This window comes from Protopterus annectens, chromosome 6.part0 (assembly GCF_019279795.1).
Source record: "Protopterus annectens isolate FY-2018-M chromosome 6.part0, PAN1.0, whole genome shotgun sequence".
Lineage (NCBI taxonomy): Eukaryota > Metazoa > Chordata > Ceratodontiformes > Protopteridae > Protopterus > Protopterus annectens.
The window spans coordinates 569,613,508-569,640,233 of record NC_056737.1 but is presented as its reverse complement, the minus strand read 5'-3'; positions in this window follow the sequence as shown (position 1 = coordinate 569,640,233).

Genomic DNA, 26,726 nt, shown 5'->3' with positions numbered 1-26,726 from the left:
TGTGAGCAGAAACGAACGACCGTATAGCAGAGGATTACAAGCGGAATGGCAGCTCTCTCGGGAACTACAAGTAAGGAAAGATTTCTTCTGCTGAGAAGTTGAGAGGTATATATGCAAAACATAGCAGTCTAATCTGTGTTTAAACTGGCATGAAATTAAGTATGCAAGTGAAGTTGTAGCTGTTCACGTATGCAAGTTGTTCATGTGTGCACATTCACAGACAGGGTGTGTGTGTAATGTACATGGTTCTTTATTGGTAGCAGCTTGGTGTATGTTCATTATTTTATTTTTAGCACCTCGGTCAGAGTAGTTCGTTATTTAAGGAGATAATTGGCAGCAGAGTATTCTTTTTTAAGCAAAGTGGTCCTCTCTTTATTGTCAGCAGCTCGGTGTATGTTTGTTATTCCTTATTGGCAGCAGCTTAGTGTATGTTCATTATTCTATTTTAAGCAGAGTGACTTGTTATTTAATCAGATTATTCTGTTTAAGCAGAATATGGTTCCGTTATTTTAAGCAGAATGGTCCGTTATTGGCAGCAGCTCCGCTCCGGTGTATTAAGCAGCTTCATAGGTGTGTATGATTCCTTTTAAACAGCATAGCTTGTTTATTTAAGCAGATTATTAAGCAGATTATTACATTCTAAGCAGAGTGTGGTTCGTTTTTCATTATTTAAGCAGAGTGGTCCGTTATTGGCAGCAACTCCACTCCGGTGTATTAAGCAGCTTCATCGGGGTGTGTGTAGCTGACTTAGGAGGCTTTTTAATTGAATTCAGCTTCATCGGGGTGTGTGTAGCTGACTTAGGAGGCTTTTTAATTGCATTCAGCTTCATTGGTGTGTGTAGCTGACTTAGGAGACTTTTTAATTACATTCAGCCTTAATGACTGCAGATTGAGCTATTTGTTTTTTTTTACTTCTTTTCCAGCAAGTAATAGGAGTACTTCTGAGTTTATATTTCATCAGCATGACTAGTTGTAAGGTGCATTTTTTTTCTGAAATGTTAAACCATTTTATTTTGTCACTTTTGCTGCCCTGCCAGAGAAACCTAGCTGAAACTGAAGTTAGTTGTTTACAGCGTATACATACTACTATTTTGCATATAGTTGCTTGAAGTATATACATGTCTACTCTAAGTGCATCAGGCTTCATGTATTTATTACATGCTTAGTCTTGGAAGGTTGCAGTAGTTAGGTTTCAGCATTCATTAGCAAAGTGACCCAAACTCAATACTGATACTTATGTTTGCATAGACATGTCTTTGGAAAGTGCATGGCAGGCAAACTGAAGAACAGATGACCAAAATATGGCTCCAGACTCCAGAGTCCCCCTGCAGCCATTCCAATGTCAGTTCTTCTTGCCTCTTGTACATATTGAATGTGAGTTTCCAGGGCAGAGAAGTTTTAATGCCAAGTCTGTAAATGAAATCCACATAATCACTGTAGAAGTAAAGCAGTATGCACATTAGTGTTTATGGTAAATGGGGTGAAATAGCCAAGTAATGGGACACTGGAATGGCTTCAGGGGGACTCTGGGGCCATATTTTGGTTGTCTGTTCAGTTTGTGTTTGAAACTTGGAATCCCACAATCCCATTGGAAGGGGTGGGGTTACATAATTATGTATGCAAATGATATGCTAATCATCGTACAGATTTGTACCTACATAGATTTGTACCTATTTTTCATGGGCCTTTGTCCAGATTTTTGATGTTTCCAGGTTGAGAGGTATGACTATCAGTGTAGAGCAATGGTCACCAATGTTAGTAATAACCAGGTCAAGGATGTTGCTACCTCTAGTGGGGATCAGAATGAGCTGGTCTAGGGCATTGGAATTAATGAATTCCAGGAACCGTTGGGCAAGTGTATTGGTACATGAGTAGTTTTCCCAGTTAATGGAGGGGTAGTTGAAGTTGCCCAGTATGAGAGTGTTAGGTTGGACCCTAATATTCTCCAGGGTGTTTAGAAATGTGGAGTGTAAGCCTTGAGACAAGTTGGAGACCTATAGCAAGCTACAACCTGAATCGCTGTCTTACCTAATGTTAGCTGCACCTGAAGTATCTCAGATGAGTTATGTCAGGCTACTAGTTGGGAGGTGTGTGCATCCTTTATGAATATGTAAACATCACTGCCTTTGGAGCTTCGGTCCAAGTTCTGGGGCCAAAAGGTGTAGAATGAGTTATAGCCTGGTAGTGCAGGGTGCAGGGGTGCTTTCTGTTGTCTTGAACCACGTCTCTGTTATGGCACAAATGACGATATTCTCCATTTTAAGGAGTGCTTCAAGTGAGTGCATTTTGAGATTTAGACTTCTAGCATTGAGCAGCATGATCCTCAGATTGCATTTGTTTGTAGATGTTACTATTGTAATTTGGACATTGGAACACTTCTTAAAAAAGGCACTATAGGGGTGGCAAGAGCTTTGTCCAGAATCCAGAAGCCCAGGGGTGACAGATGCAGGCCATCTCTAGTAAAGCATCGAGGTCTGTCAATCATGTCATTCCAGGCAGACAGATACTGGATCCCCTTAGAATGACATAAGAAACTTAGCCAGTTGTTGAAATCAATCATTTTCTGCTTGTACTGTGGTATCATTCTGGGTGATGGTAGGATGCTGCTCAGGGTTAGGGTCATACCCACCTGGGCTACATAATCTAAGAGCTCCTCCATGTCTCTTTTCAAGTAGTCCAAGGATGTACATCTCAGGTCATTCATACCCACATGTACAATGACAGAGTCATATTTGTACCTGAGGGTCCTGAGTGCATGCATTATGTGGTGGATCCTGGCACCTGACAGGCACCTGACTGGTACTTTCTCCTTATTCAACCTAGTGAGTGGGGCATCAGTGTGCCTCACTATCGAGTCACCTATGACTAGTGTGTTGGGCATGCTGTTTTGCCTTAGGGGCTTTGGTTGAGTGCCACGCTGTTTAGGAGAGTTATGTGTCTCGTGATTAGTGTTGTGTTATGATGGTTGAGTGGGTTTCTGCCTTGGAGGTCTCTGCTGATTGGGTAGATTTTTATTGAGAGCCGCCATGAAGGTGGGTGTGTGGTTTGTGTTTTTATGTGAAGGCAGTGCTGGTGTGTGTTCTGCAGTGCTATGTGGTCCATGTGGTGTGGTGCAAGTCTTGACCTTCTCCTCTTGACCAGCTATTCTGGTCTTGGCTGGAAAGTGTGTGGCTTCCAATTTGGATATATAAGTACACCTCTAACAAGTCTGAGTGTTGGGAGGTAAGAGGAGAGGGTTTTATTTATTTTATTTATTTTACATTTGTTGACCGGGAAAGTCCGACTGGATATATGTCCATTTTCAGCGGTGGCCCGGGGAGAAAAGCTCCAAATACAACAAAGAAATTTTGTAAACATACTTAAAAAAGATTTTTGACATAAACTTTAAACAATACTTAGTATGCATATTCTTTACAAGTACAGTCATAGAGAATAACATAACACAGGTAGAGAGGTGTTGCATGGGCTAACAAAAATTCTTTAGAAATAGTTAAAAAAGGGAAATAAACAAAGCAAGAGGAATCCAGTACTATAGACTTAAAAATGAGATGCCAAAAGGAGACAGTGTCATTCAGGATTTGAGCATGGACATAGCCATTGTGTTTAGGAAGATTTTAAGTTGTTTTTGGATGTCAGGGATATTACTTCTCTTGCAAGCTTGTTCCAATGATTACCAGGGTTTTCAGTGTACATGAGGCAGTTGCTACATTGCCTCAGGATGCCCAAGTTCACCAGGTTAATAGGAGAATGAAAAGGGAACTGACCTTTAGACATGCCTGAAGGGGTGGGCATTAATAATAAGTACTGGTGCTGTTTCCTTATAGAATGTTTAGTGCTGGTAGCACTTTTGTGTGCTACAATAATTGCTACAAGAAGTCTAGTAAACTGCTAGACTAATAAGCCAGTAAAAGTGCAGGAGAGGAGAGAGCTAGCAGATCTAAGGGAAAAATTTAAGTGCTCAGAAGCTTACAACAGGGCTGGATAAAGCAAATCTGTATCTGGACTAGACTAGTTGAAGAGAAGGTGGGAAACAAGCACAAATACAGGCTTTTAAACCAGAAAGTTAAAAGAGATGGAAAAAACTGCCCATATGGCCAATAAACTATAGTTTCTGGGCCAGAAACCACTCCTCTTGTCGTAGATAGGCTACCTAGTGCTTAGCACTCCCACTGATAAACTAGATGGCTTCCTTCCAACACAGAAAGGCTTGGTGGGCTCAAAAGCTTACATACAGTCCTGGATACAGCAAATCAGTATCTGGACTAGTCTAGTTACAGGAAAGGCTGGAAAAGCGCAAATGCAGGCTTTTATACCAGAAAGTTGAAAGAGATGGAAAAACTGCCCAAATGGCCAATATGCTACAATTCCTGGGCCAGAAACCACTCCTCTTGTGGTAGATAGGCTACCTAGTGCTTACAACTCCCACTGATAAGTTAGAAGGCTTCCCTCCAACACAGAAAGGCTTAGGGGGCTCAGATGCTTACAAACAGTCCTGGATACAGCAAATCTGTATCTGGATTAGACTAGTTACAGGAAAGGCAGGAAACAAGCTTAGTTTTTTTTTTTGTTAGTAAAATGGAAAGGGAGAAAGGAGGAGCAGAAGATAGTTCAAGGTTAAGAAACTAATTGGGTTGGCTTTCTCAAATGTTCTCTCTGTATTAGGTAGAATGAGCTAATGACACTAGACTGGGAGGAATGTCCCAGATCAAAATTACAGTAGGGGCGGGCAACTGCAAAGCCACCAAGTATAAGAACAGGATACCAATACACAGGGAGGGTGGGAAACTACATCATTTATATGATACACTCCTTGGCAGGAGATCAGAACAAACATACACAAATAGATGTTTAACAAATGGAGAAACTTTCCAGTTAATACCTCACACATGGTGAAACTAGCTAGAAAAGATTTACAAACAGTGTGACAGTATAAACCTCATTTACCAGGCCCTGTGAGGCAGAAAATTATTATACAAGTGTGCAGATTAGTTTATAGCTATAAAATACAGTACAAAGTATGTAGCAGACAATAAAAGTGCTATAAATAACTACTAAAAATAAGCAAACAACAGGATACTTACATATCACAGATCAAAGTGTTTCTCAGTGCCCTTCCTCCGATTAGCCCTGTGTGAAATGGCAGAAACACTCACAATGTAACTTCTTAGGTAACAGCAAGTTGAAACCTGAAACAACTTTAAAAAAAGCTCGAAAGAACCAATGAGGTGCTTACTCCAAGCCATAGTCGAGGTAACCCCAATCAGCCAATGACCATAAACACTTCATTCTCACTGAAAATGCAAAATGGCTTTTGCTAAACTGAGATGGCCTGGAACATGTGCTCATACACAAAGCCTCTGCAAACAATTAGTTATATGATACACTCCTTGGCAGGAAATAAGAATAAACAAACACAAACAGATGTTTAACAAATGGAGAAAATTTCCAGTTAATACCTCACACACAGTGAAACTAGCTAGAAAAGATTTACAAACAATGTGACAGTAAAACACTTATTTATCAAGCCCTGTGAGGCAGATAATTTTAATATAAGTGTGCAGATTAGTTTATAGCTATAAAATACAGTGGAAAGTATGCAGCAGATAGTAAAAGTGCTATTAAACTAAACTTATTATTAATTAGTAAAAATAAACAAAAAAACAGGATACTTATATATCACAGATCAGGGTTTTGCTCAGTGCCCTTCCTCCTATTAGCTCTCTGTGAAATGGTGTAACATCACGAACATTGTCTTTCATGTAATAGAGTCACAGCTGCGAGACAGAAGAGAAATTGCATGAGGGCTAATGTTGAATTTGTTTAGATCATTATCTTGGCACTTTTGTTATTTTAGCTTAATACGTTAATAATTCATGTTATTGGGATATACTCAAAACTAGTGGGCTTGTAAATTTCAAAGCTAAGTATTTGAGTTATGTATCATCTCTATTAACATAGTTTCTATTTATGCACAACTACAACTGATCACTTCTGGATGTTAGTTTTGAGGTATCTAGCTTTATACCATGATCTTTCCTTTGATATAATCCTTCTACTATATTCAGTCGTAAATAAACAGCCCATTACCTCATACTTTGCATCTTAGAATGGGAGACTGCATAGGAAGTCAGGATTAGTTGTAGCAAGAATTTTTATTTAAACATTATTCCCTCAAACATGAATTCACATTACCATCCGTTCATTACATAAAACAGTATCAGTGCATTTCAACAATACTGCCAACCATTATTATCACAAACCACCCTCCAATAAATTGGCTGCTGCCTCCCCAGTCTCAACATCCTCTGGTACCAGCTTGATAATCCATCCCATGTCTCCACTGCTATCTCACAATCTACATTCACTGTCAGTGCATTAACATCTCAGCACACACTCAGGAAGCGATTGTCTATATAACTTCAATTAAATATAATAAAACAATAAGGTTAAGGATGTCACTTCAACCATGACAATCATTTGAAGCCAAGGTTCACACTGCTGGATGGCTAGCTCTACCATGGTTGCTCTTCCATACCTCTCACACACACTTATGGCCAATTTAGAGTATCTAGTCCACTTGCTGCTTGTCTGTAGAATGTGAGAAGAAAAGGGAGCACCGGTAAGAAATGCACATGTACACAGAAAGGACATACATACTCCACACAGGAGGCGACCCAGCTGAGAGTGAAACCAGAAGACCTCTTGATATGAGGTGACAATGCTATCTGCTGTGCCACAGTGTTGCTTATAAATGGTTAATGTTATATCTCAACATGGATAGCTACTGCTTTCCCTGATCTGTATGTCCATGAAAAATACAGGATTATTATGTACTTCCCATCTTATTGAGGATATGTCTTTTTAACAGCCCTGCTTATTCATTTTTACATCATCTTGGCTATTAAATTAAAGTATCACATGTAATCTATCTCTCTGGTGTTCTATATATATATATATAATATATATATATATATATATATATATATATATATATATATATATATAGGATCCCCGATGGCACTGTCTGCCGAAGCAGAAATCACCGAGCATACATAACCAAAAGTGCTGTTCACTGAAGCAGCATTTTCAGTTATGTATACTGGTTGTGCCGGTCGCACTACGGTGCAGTTAAGGGATAATTCCCTTTTCCCCACTGTAGTATGACCTCAGAGTGAGAATATAAAAGTAGGGGGGGTATGGGGGTGCAGGGGGGGCTTGCCCCCCCTACATAAAAGAAGATTTAGTGTATTTTTTTTTTTGAATGGACTTTAATGAAAGCACTTTTTCAGTGAAAGCACTTTCGTTAAAGTGCATTCAGGTATTGTGGATTTGGACTATTGAAATTTCGTTCAATAGTCTTAGATCCATATACACACACACACACATATATATATATATATATATATATATATATATATATATATATATATATATATATATATAGATAGATAGATATATCATATCAGCAGTACTTTGAGCAACATGTATTAGTGAGGTGACAGACATCAGTGAGAAAGAACTACATTCTAATTGAATTTTATTATATTTTATGCACACACACACACACACACACACACACACACACACACACACACACACACACACACACACACACACACACACACACACACACACACACGTGTATGTGCGCATGTGCAAAATTGGGTTAAAATAATCATACAGCAGGTTGAAATATCCCACGGTTACAATTCATAATGTAGGAAGGGAAGCTGTGACACAATTATTCTGCCTAGAAGAGATGAACAAGAGTAGATAATATATGACAAATTTGACTGTATGCTTTATCCAGGGATAATTAACTGAAAATTATATTCTGAGATGGTGAAAAAGAGTAACACTGATTATGTTGAATTGACTATTTTTTCCTGTGTCTAATCAAAATCTCTGCCAGCAGAGGACTGCATTTTAAAATATGATATTTTTCAGGCATTTGTTACCTCTATTCTACAACTGGAAATAAACATACAGCCTCACAAGGAATTTTCTAGTCCTGCATTTGCAGTAAAAAAGGTCACACTATTTAAATTTAGCTCTTCTATATTGGATCATGGGGTTCTGTACTTTGCCATCCTGTCAGAAACAGTGCAGTGCTACCCCTATACATGTTGAAAGTCTGACAGCATACACCCTTTCATCATTTTCTGTAGAACTTTATGCTAATGTCACTGCAAACATATCCCTTTTGAACTTGGCTAATTTTAAAGATTTTGAAATTAACTTTAAACCTGGAATTCCTATATCAGTTCTCAGGATGGTTACTGACTAATGAGGGACTGAAATAAGACATAACAATGTGTCAGAGATGAAAAGGGAAGAATAGTTTACTGTAAATATATGGTCAGAAATCTTTCTCAAATGCATAGTGTTTGCTGTGATTAAAACAGAAACCATGAGGAGGAATACAAATCAAGGAGGTCACTTGAAAGGAAAAAGAAGCAAACGCTTGCAAAGGAGGGCAATGCTAATTGGTGGGAATACAATGAGACTATGTACTGCAAAGAAGAAGCTGGGCATTTATTTCATTCCAGTTTTCCCCTATATAAAGAGAGCTGCATATTAATACATGCCACAAGAACACTTGACCTCTGTTTATAATACCAAATTGTTCCACTTACAGCATCCAGTGAACACATTCACCACCCATCGCTCATCCGCAACCAGAAGGAGGAGAAACTGGAAACTGATATGAAAAGTGGTGCTTGGCAATGTTGAAGTAATTGGACATGCACACTAGAACCCGATAAACTGAAGTTACAGTAGAGGGAATTTCTTTGAAATTTATTAATAGAACTCAGATTCCCACCTCCCTAGCTCATCACTACTCTGCAAATATGCAATCAGCAAAATCCTAAAATGAAAGCATCTAAACTCACTTGCAACAGTCAAGTAGTATGCTGAAAGTAGCAATCTGTGTGATACCTGCACTTGAAAAATGTTTCTTATCCAAAAAGGACATGCTGCCTGACAACTCTCTACTTGTTTCATGGGGAAAACATGATCAAAGTAAAAAAAGAACAGCAAACAAGAAACAAGCTCAAGATAAATTGCTTAATAGATTACTGCACAGGTCATGGACCACACATGATAGATTGGCATTCTGTTTAGTTTATGGGTAAACCCTGCAAAGATGACTGCAAGTCTTCAACAAAGGTAATGAGGTTGTTAAAATTCTGTAATTCTGTCCTTTATTACAAATGCTGTCATATGTATTTCAAAACCCAAGGCTTATACGTTATCTAGTTATGTAAGTATTCTCTGCCTGGCAACAAAAAAAAGGCTTTCAATGTTGGCAATTCTTTAACGGTATGCTTATTAAAGCTTACTTGCATCTTACAATTTCAGACAAGCGTACCCGATGGTCATTAAAGCATTGCTACTTAAACACAGAGCAACAGGCACTTTCTGAATAATAATAAGCATAAATCAACAGTATAAAAATATGACAGAAACCAGAACATTCTGCAAAATCAAGGACAGATGAAAAGCCACTGTAATATTTGTGTCTACCTTAGATGGGGGGATACTCTGCACATTTACACTGCATAACTGCTCCTTGCCTTGCTTGGACACATCCAGAGTCACTACATGGGGGAGTGGGGTGCAACAAGTATGTCACAATTTGAAATGTCTCTGGCTGACTGTGATGACCCTGACACATTTGTCATACCTCTCAACCTCAGAGCAAGAAATCTGGACAAAGCCATACATAGACGTGAGACAAAGGCCAAAAAATAAGGACAATTTTTACATATTGCTCTTATAAACTTAGAAAGATAATAGAATAGTAGGTCTTGCATTAGTATGAATATTCTGAAGGGTATGAAATCTGAAACTCAAATGTCTGTCATTATTTTCTAACTTCAGTCTTTAATGATTTGCCACTAATTTACCAAAAAACACAATTTTATGAAAAACAGATCAAAAATGTGATGCAAAAATATAAAATAGCCACAAAATATAGCTGGGAACCTGTCAAAGAAGGGACACTTTTTTAATATTAATACTGCTAACTTGAGCAGCTGACAAAATAAAATAATCTACATGCATTTCTGAAATAAAAGTAATCTACAACTCTGATTATTACAATTATTTATTAATTGTAAGACCCCCACGTTTTCTTTCAAAATTGCCATTTTGTGGAGGGATTATTTGGGGGAAAGTAACATTTTCAGTCAAAACTGGGGACAGTTGAGAGGTTTGAATATGCCTAATTCTATAAAGCAATTTATTTGCATGTACTTCTCAACCTGTCAATGCAGAAAATCTAGACAAGGCCAAGTATATTGGGGGAACATATAAACAATACTAAAAATTGTTCTTGTATAAACTGAGACAGTTGATAGACTAACAGGTCTTGCTTTAGCATGCATTTTTCTGAAGGCTATGAAGTCTGAACCTCAGTGTCTGTCATTATTTAGTTACTTAATTCCTAAATGATTTGCCAGAAAACCACAAATTTTATGAGGAACAAACCAAAAATAAGGAGCAAAAATCTGGACAGTTGAGAGGTATAATTCAGCCGGGGCTGTCTTTGAGTTTGCCACTCTTCTCCCCTCACAAAATCATGGTCGAATGGAGCCTCGTCCCTGCAGCCATTCCAATGAACCATTACTTGGTTATTTCACATTTACCATAAACAATAATGTGCATACTGCTTTACTTCTGCGATGATTTGGACTTCATTTGAAAGTTTTAGTTTGTATTTTACAGTGCAAACACTAATAGATATCTGCAAAACAAAGTAATGCAGTCTCACAATGAAAACAGACTTAGCATTAAAACTTCTCTGCCCTTGAAACTCACATTTGTTGAAACAGCATTGAAACCCACATTCATAGAAAATACATTTTGCCATTGGCAGACAAAGATTAACTTTGGGTTTGGGCTGTTTTCAAATCACAGGCCTCTTGCACACGAAACATACACATGCCCTTTCATACACCTTCCTGACTGTATTAAATTATATTCTTTGTACAATACAGTACAGTTTTAGAGGGTGTTTTAAATTTATTGTTTTGAACATTTTTCCAGTAAACAATGAAACAAAATGCATGCACCAATAGAGACAACACTGCCTAATTCAGGACATTGCCATCATAAAAGTCTACTCAAACTTTTACAGTTCACCAGTATCAGTAATTATGCACAATCTCTGAAGAAGTAAAAGTCTTCTAAATAATTCCACATTAAAGAGATGTGTAACTAATGAAGAGGTTGCTGCTAGCAAACAACTTTATATGTCATTGTTTCATCTACAAATAAAGTGCCTGTTGCCCTTGATGAATATATTGCCTATGCTGCACTAAAAAAATGATAAGCTAGTAATATTGCAATAGGGAATGGATGGCAAACTGATAACAAGTTCATAGTTACTAGGTATCTTCACCAAAAAGGAGAGCAATATCCACCCCTTTGCAACACAGTACAGTTTTAGCAATGCATCTACCTACTGTGGAAGTAGAACCCACAACATTTTGCATCAAAAGCAAGTACACCACCTGTTGTGCTATTAACAATGCAAGCAGACTCAGCATAAGCTGCACTAAACCTTTGCTACCCTGCAGCTCTCAGCTCCTTGTAAAATCTATTGAACACTCAGCTGTATCTCTGAACTTTTCAGCACAAGAAATCTGGAAAAAGCCAAAATCTATTGGGCGGGAGCCCAAAAACCAGGGACACATTTTAAACATTGCTTGTATAATGTTAGAAAGTTGCTAGAATAAAATGCTATGTTACCACCATGCATTTCACTGCCAAGTCTTGAACCCAGGACCCTGTGCAAAACAGTCAGAGCAACATACCAATATGCCAAATTAGCTGTTTTATGATAGAGAGAAAGACTGAAACTTAAATGGCTACCATTTAGTGAATTCAGTTCACCATAGCTGTCAACCTCTTAGCACAAAACACCAGGACAAAGCTAGTAATGGGGGAATACAGCCCCCAAACATATTCAGTGAATTCAGTTCTTACCATAGCTCTCAACCTTAGCACAAAAAACCTGGACAAAGCCAATAGTGGGGGAATACAGTCCCAAAAATAGGGACATATTTAAAATATCCATCTTATAAACTTAAAAAATTGCTAGAATAAAAAGTTTTGTATTACCATGTACTTTCTGAAGAATATGAAGTCTGAAATTGAAATGCTTGTCATTTTTATTTAACATTTGTTAACCAGGAAAGTCTGACTTAGAACAGAAGCCAATTTTCAGCAGAGGCCCAGGGAGAAACACTACCAGACCACCCAGAGGAAACCCACACAAACACAGGGAAGACATGCAGACTTCACATAAAAGGCACACCAGCCAAGAATCAAACCAGAGAACCTGTAGCTTGTAGGTAGCAATGCTACCACTGCACCACTGCACTACTGACTTTGTAAGGACACGAAAATACAGAAACCACAGATTTTATGAGGAACAGAACAGAACAATTATGAGTGAAAATTCTGCAAAGTTTTTACAAATGGTGGTGGGTAGGGAATTCAAGCTCTTGCCACCTGGGCCCAAGGTACAGGGTTCAAGCCTGTTCTCTACCTACCACCATATAACACCTGGGGAATTTCACACACTCATGCACACCACTTTCCTTACCTCAAAGTCAAACACACACCACTTTCCATACTTCAAAAACAAGTCTGTAAAATGCACATCAACCTTGTAACATCCAAGCAAGTCCTTACATCCAAAGCCCGTGATGAGAGAACAAGACTTCCTTCCCACAAGAGCTGGCTGGGTGCTACCCAGCCTGTGGATGTTGCAGTCTGATCCCCCTTCAGGTCTATGCAATTGTACCTGCATAGACCACTGGGATAGTGCTGCTGAATGCTCTTTACCTAATCCCGACTGCTGGTGAGACAGTTTGGATTCTGTGCACATGCTCCAGACTGGTTAACCAGCAGTCCGAAAATGCCACAAGGGCACATGCATGCACAACTTGTTTTATTTTTCTTTTATTTTCTATTTTTCTTTTTCTTTTTTCTTTACAGCTGGGAGGGCTGCAGTCCTGCAGCCCAGTAGCACAAGATGCCCCTGATATATACTGTTTCAATGAAAAGTCATTTTTCATTTATTTTTTTTTTCTTTTTCTACATTTTTCCATCCTTTCTTTCTGCCATTCTTTTCAGGGAGCTGGTATTCCATTCCATGTCCTCAGTCTGTTCTTTTATTTTCTTAGATTTTATAAAGGTTAGTGCAGAATCTAGATCCTCAAAGATTTTTGTCTCATCAGGAAGAAATATTTTTAAACTTGCTGGAAAACATAAATGAACTTTGATCTGTTTCTTCTTTAGTTCTTTGATTAGTGTCAGAAAACATTTTCTTTTTGAGATTACAGTCAAATAATAGTCATTTTCAAATCTTATTGTCCTTTCATTTAATTTTATGGGAGATTTTGCCCAAATTTAAGAATTAGTTCTTTGTCCTGTGAGGAGAAGAATTTGACTATGACTGATCTCGGAGTAGAATATTTATTTTCCAAAGGCATAACAGCAAGACAACTATGTGCTCTATCAATCCTATATGACATAGCTTTCGGCAGTTTGAGAGTACCAGAAAGCCAAGATGTTAAAAACTAGTTAAGTTATTACCTTCAGTTTTCTCTGGTAAGCCAAAAATATGAATAATATTCCTTTGGGATCATTTCTCCTGATCATCTATCTTATTTGATAAGAGTGAATTCTGCCTTAATAAGTATTCCATGTTGTTTTCTTCTTCTGACAGTCTTTTTTCTACATCATTCAGAGCATCTTCCATTCCTGTTATTTGCATTTTCTATTGGTTGAGAGTCTCCTGAATTTGTTCCATCTGCTTTGTACATTTCTCTTTGAAGTTATCTATCTTGATATACATTTTTTCCATTTTTGTTAACAATTCCTGTATATTAGTCAATACCATTTGAAGTTCTTTCTTAAGTAGTGTGTCTTGAGAGTTTGCCTTAGAGTAACTCATCTTGTCTGAAGAAATATCTTCCAGTTAGTTGTTTGACAGGAAGATTTCAGAATGTTTAAGTAATTTTTATATGTTATCATAGATAAAAGTTATTATTACTTTTTACCAAAAAAAATGATAACTTAGAAATAAAATTTCCTGTCAGAGATATGACAAATACATCAGAGCTAAAAATTCTGCTCCTATCTCCTCTGCATCTTGACCACGTTCCTTGGCACTTCAAAAGGCTGTCATTAGTAAATACCTTCACTGGGTTATTTCTTTGAAATACTTGAAAGGCTTCATCAGTGTTCCATCTTCTCTTATAAACATTTTAAAACAAGGTTTTCAAAGAGAAAAAAAAACATTTTGCACAACTGTTTGTATGATATATAATCTTTATGGATCAGCAGTGATGTATAATTTTTAATTATTACTAGACTTTTCCAACTTGTCAGTACAGGAAAGAAAACATTTGCTTAAACAGTCTGATGGGGTCAAAGCTTTATTGCTACATGATCTTTACAACTGCTTGATAAACTTCTGAGTGCTGATTATGGTTGAGTAGCCTCAACTTGTAAAAATTAATTTGGACTAAATGCATTGCAGATTTATCAAAACACAAAATATATCAGCTGAACAAAATGATTGTTACAGTGTATTTAATACCCTACACAGATTATAGATCTTTTTACTCATTTTTCCCCATGCATCTGTTGCCAATTTTCAACTAATATTTCTTTGTAATTTCTTTGTATCTGTTTACCTGTTCTTCTTAAATCTGATAAACTAGATAAAATAAACACATTCATTTTTATGTTTCCATTGATTAATCTTAAAATGCCCTTAAAACTTTTAGTACTTGCCACTTTCTAGAGAACTGTCACTGTCATAGAGTACTGCTGTCTGGCTATTGTTTTCCCTGTATATCAATGAGTATATCTCCAAGACCTTTGGTTATATTCTTTTGAAAATTCCATAGAATTATATTGGAATAAATGGTGATAAATTGAACTCAAAGACAAATCTGCAGCTATGTTTTTAAATTTAGCTGATTTTTTTTAAAGTTGTTGTTATGCTAACATGCTCTTCCTAATAATATTAAACAAAAAGAGACTTAGTTTTACTCCATTGCTTATGCAGTGTCATTATCCACGCTGCATAAAAAAAATTTGCTGAATCCATTGAAAACATAACACCCTAACAACTATGTGCAGTGTTAATGATCTAATATATTTTACAATAGAAAATGACTTTTTAATGTAACCATATTCTAATCATCAAAAGAGACTTTCAGGGGGCAGAGCCAAGATGGCCAACTCATAGCAGCAGATTTTCAGAGCTCCATAAAACTAGTATAAAAAAACAGGAAATATTTTATTTTAGCAAAAATACTTAGAAATGATAGACAAAAATATAAACTATATTATTAGTAACTTTGGTGAACTTAGGAAAGTATTTTTCCTGTCAAATTATAAAGGAGACTATATAATTTGTGGAGATGAGCACTTCAAAGACTTCTCATTCTGACATGGCTTTAAAAAAAGAAATGCAGCTTGTGATATCTGTTCTACAAGAACTCTCACAAAAAATGGATGATTTTAAGGAGAATTCACAAAATCGGAAGGACAATTGTCAGAAAAAGATTTTCTCAAGGAACTTATACAGCGGCATCAATCCAGATTAACACACTTAAAAGCATCCCTGAATGATCTTGATGGAAGACTGAAGGAAGAAGAAAGCCAGAAAGATTTTCTCATCAAACAAAACACTTAACTTCTCAATAAAGTGGATGACTTGGAAAACAGGGAGAGAAGGTCAAATATAAGGATTTCTGGTATCTTTGAGAGAGCTGAAGGAGAAGATATAATTTCTTTCCTGAATACCTGGATTTCACAGATTTTAGATTTAAAGGAGGGTCTGTCCGTTGGTATTGAAAGGGCTCATAGAGCTTTAAGAAAGCCAGTGTCAACATCTTCCCCTACTCCTCCCAGATCAATAGTCATAAAGCTTCTATCTTATTTGGACAAGGAGTTTGGTCCTAAAATCTGCCTGGGGGAAAAGTCCATTAAAATTTAATTAAAACCCAATTAGGTTTGATAATGACTATTTTACCAGGGTTTTGGAACAGAGGAAAAAAGCTTGGCCATTAATAAAACCGTTAAAGCAGAATAACATCAGAAGTCAGCTTGTCTTTCCTGCCAGAACAGAAATTCTATATCAGAATGCAATGAGATCATTTAATGCCCTAGAGGAAGCCACTGCCTTTATTAAAAACAATAATATTATTTCCTTACCTGAAGATATGGAATGGGCATCTGCATGTCTGAAGAGAGTTACTGATAAATCTTCTTGGACTGATGTTAAAAAGAAAAAAACAAAAAACTGAGTCAAAGATTGCTGTTCCCACTAAATCTCTCAAAGCATCTACTGCAGCTGGACTTTAATTTGTTTTATACTTGCTAAATGTTCAAGTAAGTTATGTCATGACAATATTGTTCTTGTTGTTTTTCTTTCTCTTTTTGCTTTTTTCATTTCTATACTTTTTGTTCATATATAAATTATATAACTGTTTATGCTTTTTACTATATTAGCATAATATTACTAGTTTATTAAGTGATATAATTGAACAGTAAGCTGTATTTGCTTTTATGACCTTAAGATGACATGCTTTATTTCAAATAATATATAGCCTCTTGCCCTGATAAATGCTCTTCTGAGTTATTACACAGGCATAGTCTCTGCTTAGATTAATTTATGAAAACTGTTTTGGATACATGGGATAACAGGGCATATCTATGATTTAGTATATGTTAACTAGTTTCTTTAATATTTATAACTTCTGATTATTTCAGAATAAATATTGGTACCTGTGTGAACAAAAATTTTTTGCCAGCTTTTGACATAAATTGGGTCTCTCTAACAGTTATATGATTGTATGTTTTATGGCACAAGGTTTTTAAATGGTTACAAGTTATGTTTCCTGTAGAGTTTAATGTTAAAGCACTGTTTCTCTCTCATTGGCAATGGACTTGCTCTATTCAACTAGAATCTGGCAGAGACACTATGTTTCCTGTATTTTTAGCAGTATGTATCTCCTGTATATCTACTTAGCAGCAGTGGTTTATTGCTAGATGTCCATAGCTGTCTAAGTGTTTCTGTGATACAGATCATTCGTGTTTGGGGTTCCTTGTAAATGCTTGCTTCAGAAAATGACTTTGTATTTAAAATAAGAATGATGACATGAATTTATGGATTGCTCTACCTATTAATTAGAAGCTTTAGCTGGCATCTGAAAGTTGTTATGTAATAGGAGAGGTGTGTGTTTTTTTTAGAATGCTTTTAAATGACTGTGTTCAGATGTTCTAAATTTGCTGGTTATATACAGTTTAGTTACGGGAAAGGTTGCATGAAACTGTTATTTTATGTGTGTTGTATGGTTTGTGATGTCCGGAGGTGTTTTCTTATGTATTGAATGTTATTTTACTGTTTAGAAGTATCTGATAGTTAAAATTTGCATTTCTTACTGTAAATAAGCAAACTTTGTGATACAGTTAAAGTGAGGTCAGGAAACTGTACTGTGTAGCGTGCTGGGCGAGAAAATGTCAGTTTAAAATTTAAGAAGTGAAGCTTTCTTAGTTAGCTCATGACATCATGCATTCTATGCATGCAGATCAGATTATATTACATCTAATGTGTATATACAAGCCTAATTGGAAATGTCAAGTCTTTGATTGGTTAATATAGCATAGCAGGCTTCTTTTACAAGAATTATGAGCTCCACTATCTGCAAACATATTTGTGGTTCCCTTTTATAAGAGTGACTATATTTTGTGATCAAATACATACAGAAATATTATTTTTTCTTGTAAACAGTTAATTATAGCCACTATTTCTAGTGAATATACTGGAGTTTTTTTTATAAACAGATCTTTATAAATAACGTTCCTACACAGTTAGCAAGTGTTTAGTATAGGCTTATACATTTACAGGAAATGCTTATGACTAATAGTAATAACTGAAAGGATACTCAAACACCACACTAAATCCTATCAAATATATGTACGAATAATTTTGATTGACCTATAATTTCTTTGCATTTAATATGTTGATTTTCTTATTGTATCTTAGATATTATTTATGTTTCAGATGTCATGTTTTCAGTTATGATAAAGTCATTTTTTTAAATTTTATTAACACTTTATGTCAGGGAAAGAGCTCGATAATATCTATGACTTGTGATAACAAAACAAACAAGTTATTAGTTTCAGAATAGATGAAATTTATATCTCACAAGATCTTTATTCTAAAATCTTGAATTTTTCATTACAACCTTGTCCCTTTTCAGATTATAATTCCTTGTTGTTAACAATACACTTGGAATTCAATCAATTAGTTATTACTTCAAGGATTCCTTCATATATCAAACAAATTAAAGACTTTAAATATTGCATAACTTCTGAACTTCAGATTTTCTTAGAGATTAATTATAAACCTGAAGCAAACACAATTATGGTTTGGGATTCTCTTAAGGCCTATCTATATGGTAAAACCATTATCTGGTATAAAAATAAAATTAAAGAATGGCACTCAGAGTTACAGCAACTCAAAAATCAAATATTATCTCTTAAATCTAATAAGAACTTAATTGCTACAGATAATAATAAGAAAATAGAAGAAGCAAATAAGAAATATGATGAAATATTATCCCATAAAACTAATTTATCTATAGAAAAACTGAAATTAAATTATTATGCTACCTCTCCTAAGCATCTTCATAACCTATCTATGAAAGTTAAGATACAATCAAAAAGTAATAACATTGATAGTATATTTCATGAAGGGAAAAGGAAAAAAGTATCGGACACAGGGGACATTCTGGAGGCTTTTAATTATCATTATGCAGAGCATCATAAAGATAAAATAAGTACACATGAATGTGAGAAGTTAGAGAATATAGTTCCAAACATAAAAGAATTCCTGAGGAACTTAAGTTAGATCTACAAAAAACTATTTCTCAAAAGGAAATTATAGATGGGATTAAAGAAAGTAAGTCTAATAAAGCACCTGGAATAGATGGCTTAATTATTGAAATTTATAGGTTGTTCCCTTCTTCTATAATCTCTCTCTCTTACATAAAACCTTTCTTGAAGTTCAAACATTAGCAAATATTCCTCCTTCTAGGAGATATTCTCTAATTTCCTCAATTATGGTCACTAGTTTGAAAATACCCATATCTAAAATAATTAATGAAGACCAAACTGGTTTTATACATAACAGGCATACACATGATAATATTAAAAGAGTATTAACACTGATAGATTACCTCAACTGAGGAAACCACGAAGCATTGATAATAGGTTTAGATATTCAAAAGGCCTTTGACTCCTTAAATTGGGATTATTTATTTAAAGTCTTACAGTTATTTGATTTCCCCCCTTTTTTATAACAATGATAAAGAAAATTTATGAAAATAATCTAGCATATGTCAAATTAGGTTCCTTTACTTCCAAAGCAATCCAAATCACTAGAGGTACTAGGCAAGGATGTCCCATGTCCCCTACCCTATTTGCTCTGGTCATAGAAATACTTGCCATTTTAATACATAATAACCCAAAGAAAAGAGGTATAAATATATATGACCAATATATTTCTAAAATAATGATGTTGTTTGCTGATGATGTCTTACTTACCTTACCCAACTCTACAAAAGTGTTAGGTGAAGTGGATATAGTAACAACAAATTTCCAAAAAAATCTCAGGACTCTCCTTCAACAAATTTAAATCAAAATATTTATTATTAAATAAAAAAGAACACACAGGTTCCAGTTAATCATATTATTGGAAACCAAGTTTCAACTCTAGACTATTTAGGAATAATCCTAGGTAAAAATATAGAGGAACCCTTACAGCTTAACTATGCTAAAGCCATAGACTTAATCAAGACATTAATAAGCAAATGGATTAATTTGTTTATAACATTTGATGATAGGTTGCAACTGATGAAAATGATTTTGTTACCTAAAATATTATATATAGCCCAAGCCCTTATACTTCCACCAGGAAAGAAAATCCTTAAAGAAATCACTGCAACTCTGATGAAATTCCTATGGTACGCCAAAAGAAATAGAGTGGCGTATTCTCATCATATCAGAAAATGGGAACAGGGGGGGGGTTAAAATTCCCAGAAATTGAAACTTATATAATGGCATCTATAATTAAAATAGTGATGAATTGGATAAATCCTATATACTCTTCCAATTGGAAACAGTTACACTCCATTGTACGAATGAATGAAAATTATTTTTCCAGAAATGCTTTGGTAACAGACAGAGATAAGATATGGCACTATTTAAGTTTAAGTTTACAGTATAGTACAACAAAATTAACTAGAATAACACTAATAAACAATATTTTGTATGTGTATAGAAAATCCATTAACACAAATCTAGATATAAAACTGTGGCATAGACTGTTAACACCATTTACTATTACAAGGGATTTCCCTGATAAAACACACAGAGAGATTTTTGGTTTATGGGAAAATAGTAACCTATTTTGTTTGTTGCAATGTATAGAAAACCAACAAGCTTTGAACACACAAAGTATATTGTCAACCTATGGTGTATCCCCTAATGATTGGTTGGTTCATCAGAGTGTCACAGCATACACTAAGGATCTGTGTAAAATAATACATTACTCATCAAAACCGTACCAAAAATTATAAGCTGGATTCTTGGAATTCTATATAATAATATTAATGTTAAGAATTAATTAGCATATCTATATAACACTTTAATTTTCTATAATTCAACTCCTAAAGATTTTTACTAGCAATAACTAACTAAATGGTTTCAAGTATCGTTATCAATGGAAGATAAAACAAACATTTTATTTTCAGTTAAACTAACTTCTTATTCAAAATTCTGGGGGATTTTTCATTGGAAATTTCTACACAGATCATTTCTGACACCTGAGAAACTCTCAAAAGTGAACCCTTCAAACAGCAAGTTATGTTGGAGATGTCATCTGTCCACTAATGCTGACTGGTCTCATATTTTTTATGACTGTACTAATATTAAACCATATTGGAATGAGATTAACAAACTTCTTCAAGATATCTATACTGATATATTTGTTTTGACAAAGTCTTTAATTTTATTGAATGTTGTCAATAGCAATAATATGAAGAAAGATGGCCTGTATTTGTTGTGGAAAATGTTAGCAATAGTCAGAAAATGTATAACTAAAAGATAGAACTCTAATGTAGCAAACACAATGGAAGAATTCCTATCATCACTGAAGAAATGCATACTAATGGAGAAAAGAACTAAAGAGTTAAGAACTTTTCCCACGCCATTGGCTAATTGTCCGTGGAAGAAAGTTTTTAATTTGATTGATACCCTACAGATGGAACCAAACTCTTCCTAACTATCATAGTTTATATATTAACTTATTATTTAACTACAAATGCTTTTATCTGAATCATTTTGGTCAGGCTGAATGTCAATACTGTAAATAGCTATTGAATGTTATGAATGTATTAAATTATTGTGTTATTTGATCAAAATAAAAATCACTTGAGTAAAAAATAAGAATAAATGAGAACTCAGAAAAAAGACATATATAAATATGGAAAAAAAATAGATGTTCAACCATAACCTTAAATAAACACAAACTTTAATCATCAAGAAATGTAAGCACTTCATGGACTGGGGTGCTTCTTTAGACAGTATATTAAACAAGCAAAATATGCCTTTCAAAATGATATAGGTCACATAAACACATAATATGACCAAATATTTCAGTTTCAACCCATCAAGTTTTAAAACAGAATTTAAAGAAACAGAAGCATTAATACCTAGAGACCTTGTAGCACATAATTTAACAATCCGTTTGTATTCTCAGGAAAAATATGATTGGCATTTCTACTATTCACATCAGTATAGTTAGATAAATAATGTCTCCCACTTTTGATACCATAATTGTTTGGTATAACTGTAAATAAAGAGTTGACATCCAATGTAACAAATAAGAAAATATTAATATCAGTGTTATAGCCCAATAAAATATTGCTTTACATCTCTTAACACAGTAGGGACCACATCCAGGTATGGATATAAAGATATCTCAATAAAAATAGATAGTTATTCAGGTAGCCATCTATGACCAGAGAAATTAGATCATACAGTAGGTGTAAGCAAAGCTTTATGTATTTTAGGTAGTCCATATAATACTGGATTATGGAAATATAACTGAGTATTAGAAATATTAATCATATTTGTTTTTCATTTGAATTAGTTTTGGAAATAATGTTTTATATTTGATAATATTTATTTGCAGAAAATAGAGTTGCCATGGATACCTCATATGATACAATTATGCAAATATATTAATGTGGTTATGGGAGGAAAAACTTTTAATGAGAAATCATGAATATGAAACCCTTATAAAATGATAGCCAATTAGCTATGATACGTATTTTATATGGCATGGGAGTTTATATCAATTAAATATTTTTTAACAATATGTGCATACAACTGCTATTTCTTTTAATTTTCACAACAGATTTCTTGTGATAAAAATATATATTTTTAGATATTACTATTCATAAGTCAGAAAGGGGTGAGATTAAAACTTATATAAGAAACAATGTTAAAAGAATTTATATTTGCACAGTCATAGTATGCACACAAAGCTTACACATGACAATGTATTGAAAGGACAATTAATTAGAGCCTCCTCGCTCACTAGTAATATTAATGATATAGTCAGTACATTTGATGATTAGGATGTGACTCCATAAATAAAGGTTATTCTTCAGGATCAGTTACTGATACAATTAGAACTATTAGGTAGTTACAACTACAGCAGATTGACCATATTTCCCTAAGTCCTTAACAATAAATTCTATCCAAGGAAATAATATGCAAACACATTTATGAGTTCCTGATACATAAGGTATATATACTAAAGCTGTCTGTGGTATACTGAAATGGAATTGGTCTATTTTAACTAGTAGTTCAGATTTTAGAAATATTAAAGGTAATGATCCATTATTTTCTCATAAAAATAAACTATCTTTAAAACAACAGTTATGTTGCTGACATAGTAATAGCCGTAAAAGGATAGTTTTAATAAGTCAGAAATGTTTCCATGTTACAGTTGTAACTATTACAGCTATATAAAGAATGATACAAGTTTCATACATCCTGTCAGTAAAATAAAATAATTTTGATTTATACACTGATTGTAATACTTCTAATTTGTATACACAGCTGTGTGTCAACTATGTCAATGTATTTATGTAGGCAAGACAAATATAACCTTGAGAGAAAGGATAAGTGACCATATATATGATGTACATAAAGGGAATGCTGAGAATGCATTAGCTAAACATGTACAAGAAAATGATTCAGAGCATAATTTTAAATTAATGGTTTTATAGGTCACTAAAATATCATCAAGGGGTAGTGGTATTACTACTATTACTGAAAAAGCAGAATAGAAATGATTGCTAAACTACATACAGCAAAATCTCTGAGTAACAATGCTTCTTGGGCTAAAACATTGATCATATGATGTGAGCCAGATAATTTTAAAAATCTTGCTTTGCTTGTTTGGCGTACTGTCTGATGACACTCCTTGGTCATGAAAGCAATTACATTTCTTGATTAAAACTTGTTTTGTTTGAGCCTATGGTTGTGCATCCATCTTTTTTCTTTTTGTTATTTATGCTGTACTGCATACTGCTTCTTCTTCTTCTTTCAGCTGCTCCGGTTAGGGGTCACCACAGCAGATGAACTGTTTCCATTTCTTCCTGTCCTCTGGATCTTGCTCTGTCACATCAACCACCTGCATGTCCTCTCGCACCACATCCATAAACCTTATCTTAGGCCTTCCTCTTTATCTGTTACCTGGCAGCTTCATCCTTAGCATCTTTTTCCCAATATACTCTGCATCCCTCCTCTGCCTCTCTGGCTTTGTCTCCAAACCTTCCAACCTGGGCTGACCCTCTAATATACTTATTCCTAATCCTGTCCATCCTCATACCCAGTGCAAATCTTATCTTCTTCAACTCTCACGCACGTCAAGCTCTGTCTGTCTTCAATATAACATAACTGGTCTCAGTCCTTCTCCCTTGTAGACCTTCCCTCTCACTCTTACTGGTACTCATCTGTCACAAGTCACTCTTGACACTCTCTCCACCCACTCCATCCTGCCTGTACTCTGTTCTTGACCTTCATTCCTCTTCTCTAGAGCATATCTGACTCCTGTCTGATCTCGTCTGTCAACCTGTCCATCCATCTCCACCTTAAAGGCATCTGTCACTCCCACCGCAGACTCACCACTGTGTCTCTACCACCCTCATACACTTGTACCCACAAAGACACAATGCAACACCTTCTGACATTCTCTGTACTTCTCCATAAACACTCTCAGAGCATCATCACCCTTCTTAACCTAGCTTCCACTACTCTTTCCCATAACTTCATGCTGTGACTGATCAGTTTAATCCCTCTGTAGTACTACAGCTCTGCACATCATTTCTCCATTCCTCAGGCATCCTCTCACTTTCCAAGATCTCATTAAACAATCTAGTTAAAAACTCCACTGCCATTTCACCTAAACATCTCCATGCTTCCACAGGTATGTCATTGGGACCAACAGCCTTTCCGTTCTTCATCCTCTTCATAGCTATCCTTACTTCCTCCTTGCTAATCCACTGCACTTCATGATTCATTATCCACATATCATCCAACCTTCTCTCCCTCTCATTCTCTTCATTCATCAACCCCTCAAAGTACTCTTTCCATCTGTTCAACACACTCTCCTTGCTTTTGAGTACGTTTCCCTCATTATCCTTTATCACCCTTACCTGCTGCACCTCTTTACTAGCTCGGCCCCTCTGTCTAGCCAATTGGTACAGGTCCTTTTCTCCCTCCTTAGTGTCCAACCTTTTATACAACTCTTCATACACCTTATCCTTAGCCTTCGCCACCTCTCTCTTTGCCATGCACCTCATCTCCTTATACTCTTGTCTACTTTCTTCATCTCTTTGATAATCCCACTTCTTCTTCGCCAACCTCTTCCTCTCTATACTCGCCTGTACTTCTTCATTCCACCACCAGGTCTCCTTGTCCTCCTTCCTCTTTCCAGATGTCACACCAAGCACCTTTCTAGCCATCTCTCTTACTAGCTCTGCTGTAGTTACCCAGCTATTCGGTAACTCTTCACTGCCACCCAATGTACTGCATACTGCTTCTAAACAATGTAAACTAAAGTACAATATTTCTCTTGTTTATCTTATTCTTCTTTGTCTTTCAGCTTACTTGGTTATAATGTTTGCTGCTTGATATAACAGAATAGCACTTGTCAGATAGTGAAGACCATGTTGTTCAATGTTGTTGTCCAATGATCTTTTTGTTTTTGGCTTCATACATGTGTAAAGTAAACAGCCACTAAGAAACAATATATAAGCAAAAATATGAATAAAAAAAAAAGGAGACTTTGAGTGTGTAGAACACTCAGAGTTAGAAATGCTAGAAATTGGGAATAAACCACTAGCAACTGATGGCTGAGCAGTTACCTTAAGGACTGATAAAATCAATACATGTTGCAGTGTAGAGAACATCTTCAGCAAGCAGTCAAAGAAGCAAAACTTTATTAGAAAAGTTGAGTGCTTTCATTCCTATTTCTTTCAGAACTTCATCAGAACTAATGAAACTCTGATAAAAGCAAGTTAAAATATAAACCAATTCAAATCACATGAGCCATAAGAGCCAATTAAAACAAGCACATGATTAAACACTAATTAATTTTACATGATGTCATGTTTTAACTTTAAAATAGGGCTAATGGCACAAGCTTCATTTAATCCCAGGTGGTTAATGCCATTCAATCTGAGCTGCCGCTTAAGCTGACATACATTCAGATGTTCATTTGTGATCCAACCCTTAGGGTAATTTCTTATTTGTTCAATAACTATAAAACCAGAACTGTGTGAATTAAACTCGGCTATATGTTTATACAAAGCATTGGTAATTTTACCTTTCCTAATATCAAATATGTGTTTGTATGGATTCACTTTATATGCTCGAAATCCTGAAATATCGAATTTCAGAATCTCAAACCCATGAAATGGAAAAGCTAAAACACTGAACACTCAGAAGTGTGAAATTCAAACTCGCAACTTCTATACAACACACACACACCACACACATACACATACGTATACCTTCCTCCTCACAAGCACACGATCCAGTCCTAACTACAAGCAGGGGGCAAACCCCCCTCCACCCCCCACAGCCCCCCACACCCCCCCTACTTAAATATACTAACTCCAAGGTCACACTACATACACAAACACATGAAACACCACGCCACAAGCTACACCCACCTCGCACACATACCACAGTAACAAAACACACTAACACACACTACAGCCCCTACCCAAAACCCTCAAAACATAAACACTTACCTAAATCCATGAACACAGTGCAACACCAGAACCGCTAATTCAACATCTCTGAAATGCAAGATTTTGAATTTCGTGTTTTTGAGTGTTTGGTATTTTAGGTTTTCCACTTTATGGGTTCGAAATTCTGAAATTTGATATTTCAGGATTTCGAGCATATAAAGTGAATCCATTTGTATATACATTCCTTAAACCTCCTAGAGGTCTTTCCTACATAATAAGCTGGACAGAACAAACATTGTGCTAAGTAAACAACATTTTTTTGATCAACATGAAAAGTGTCCTTTTGACTTATAG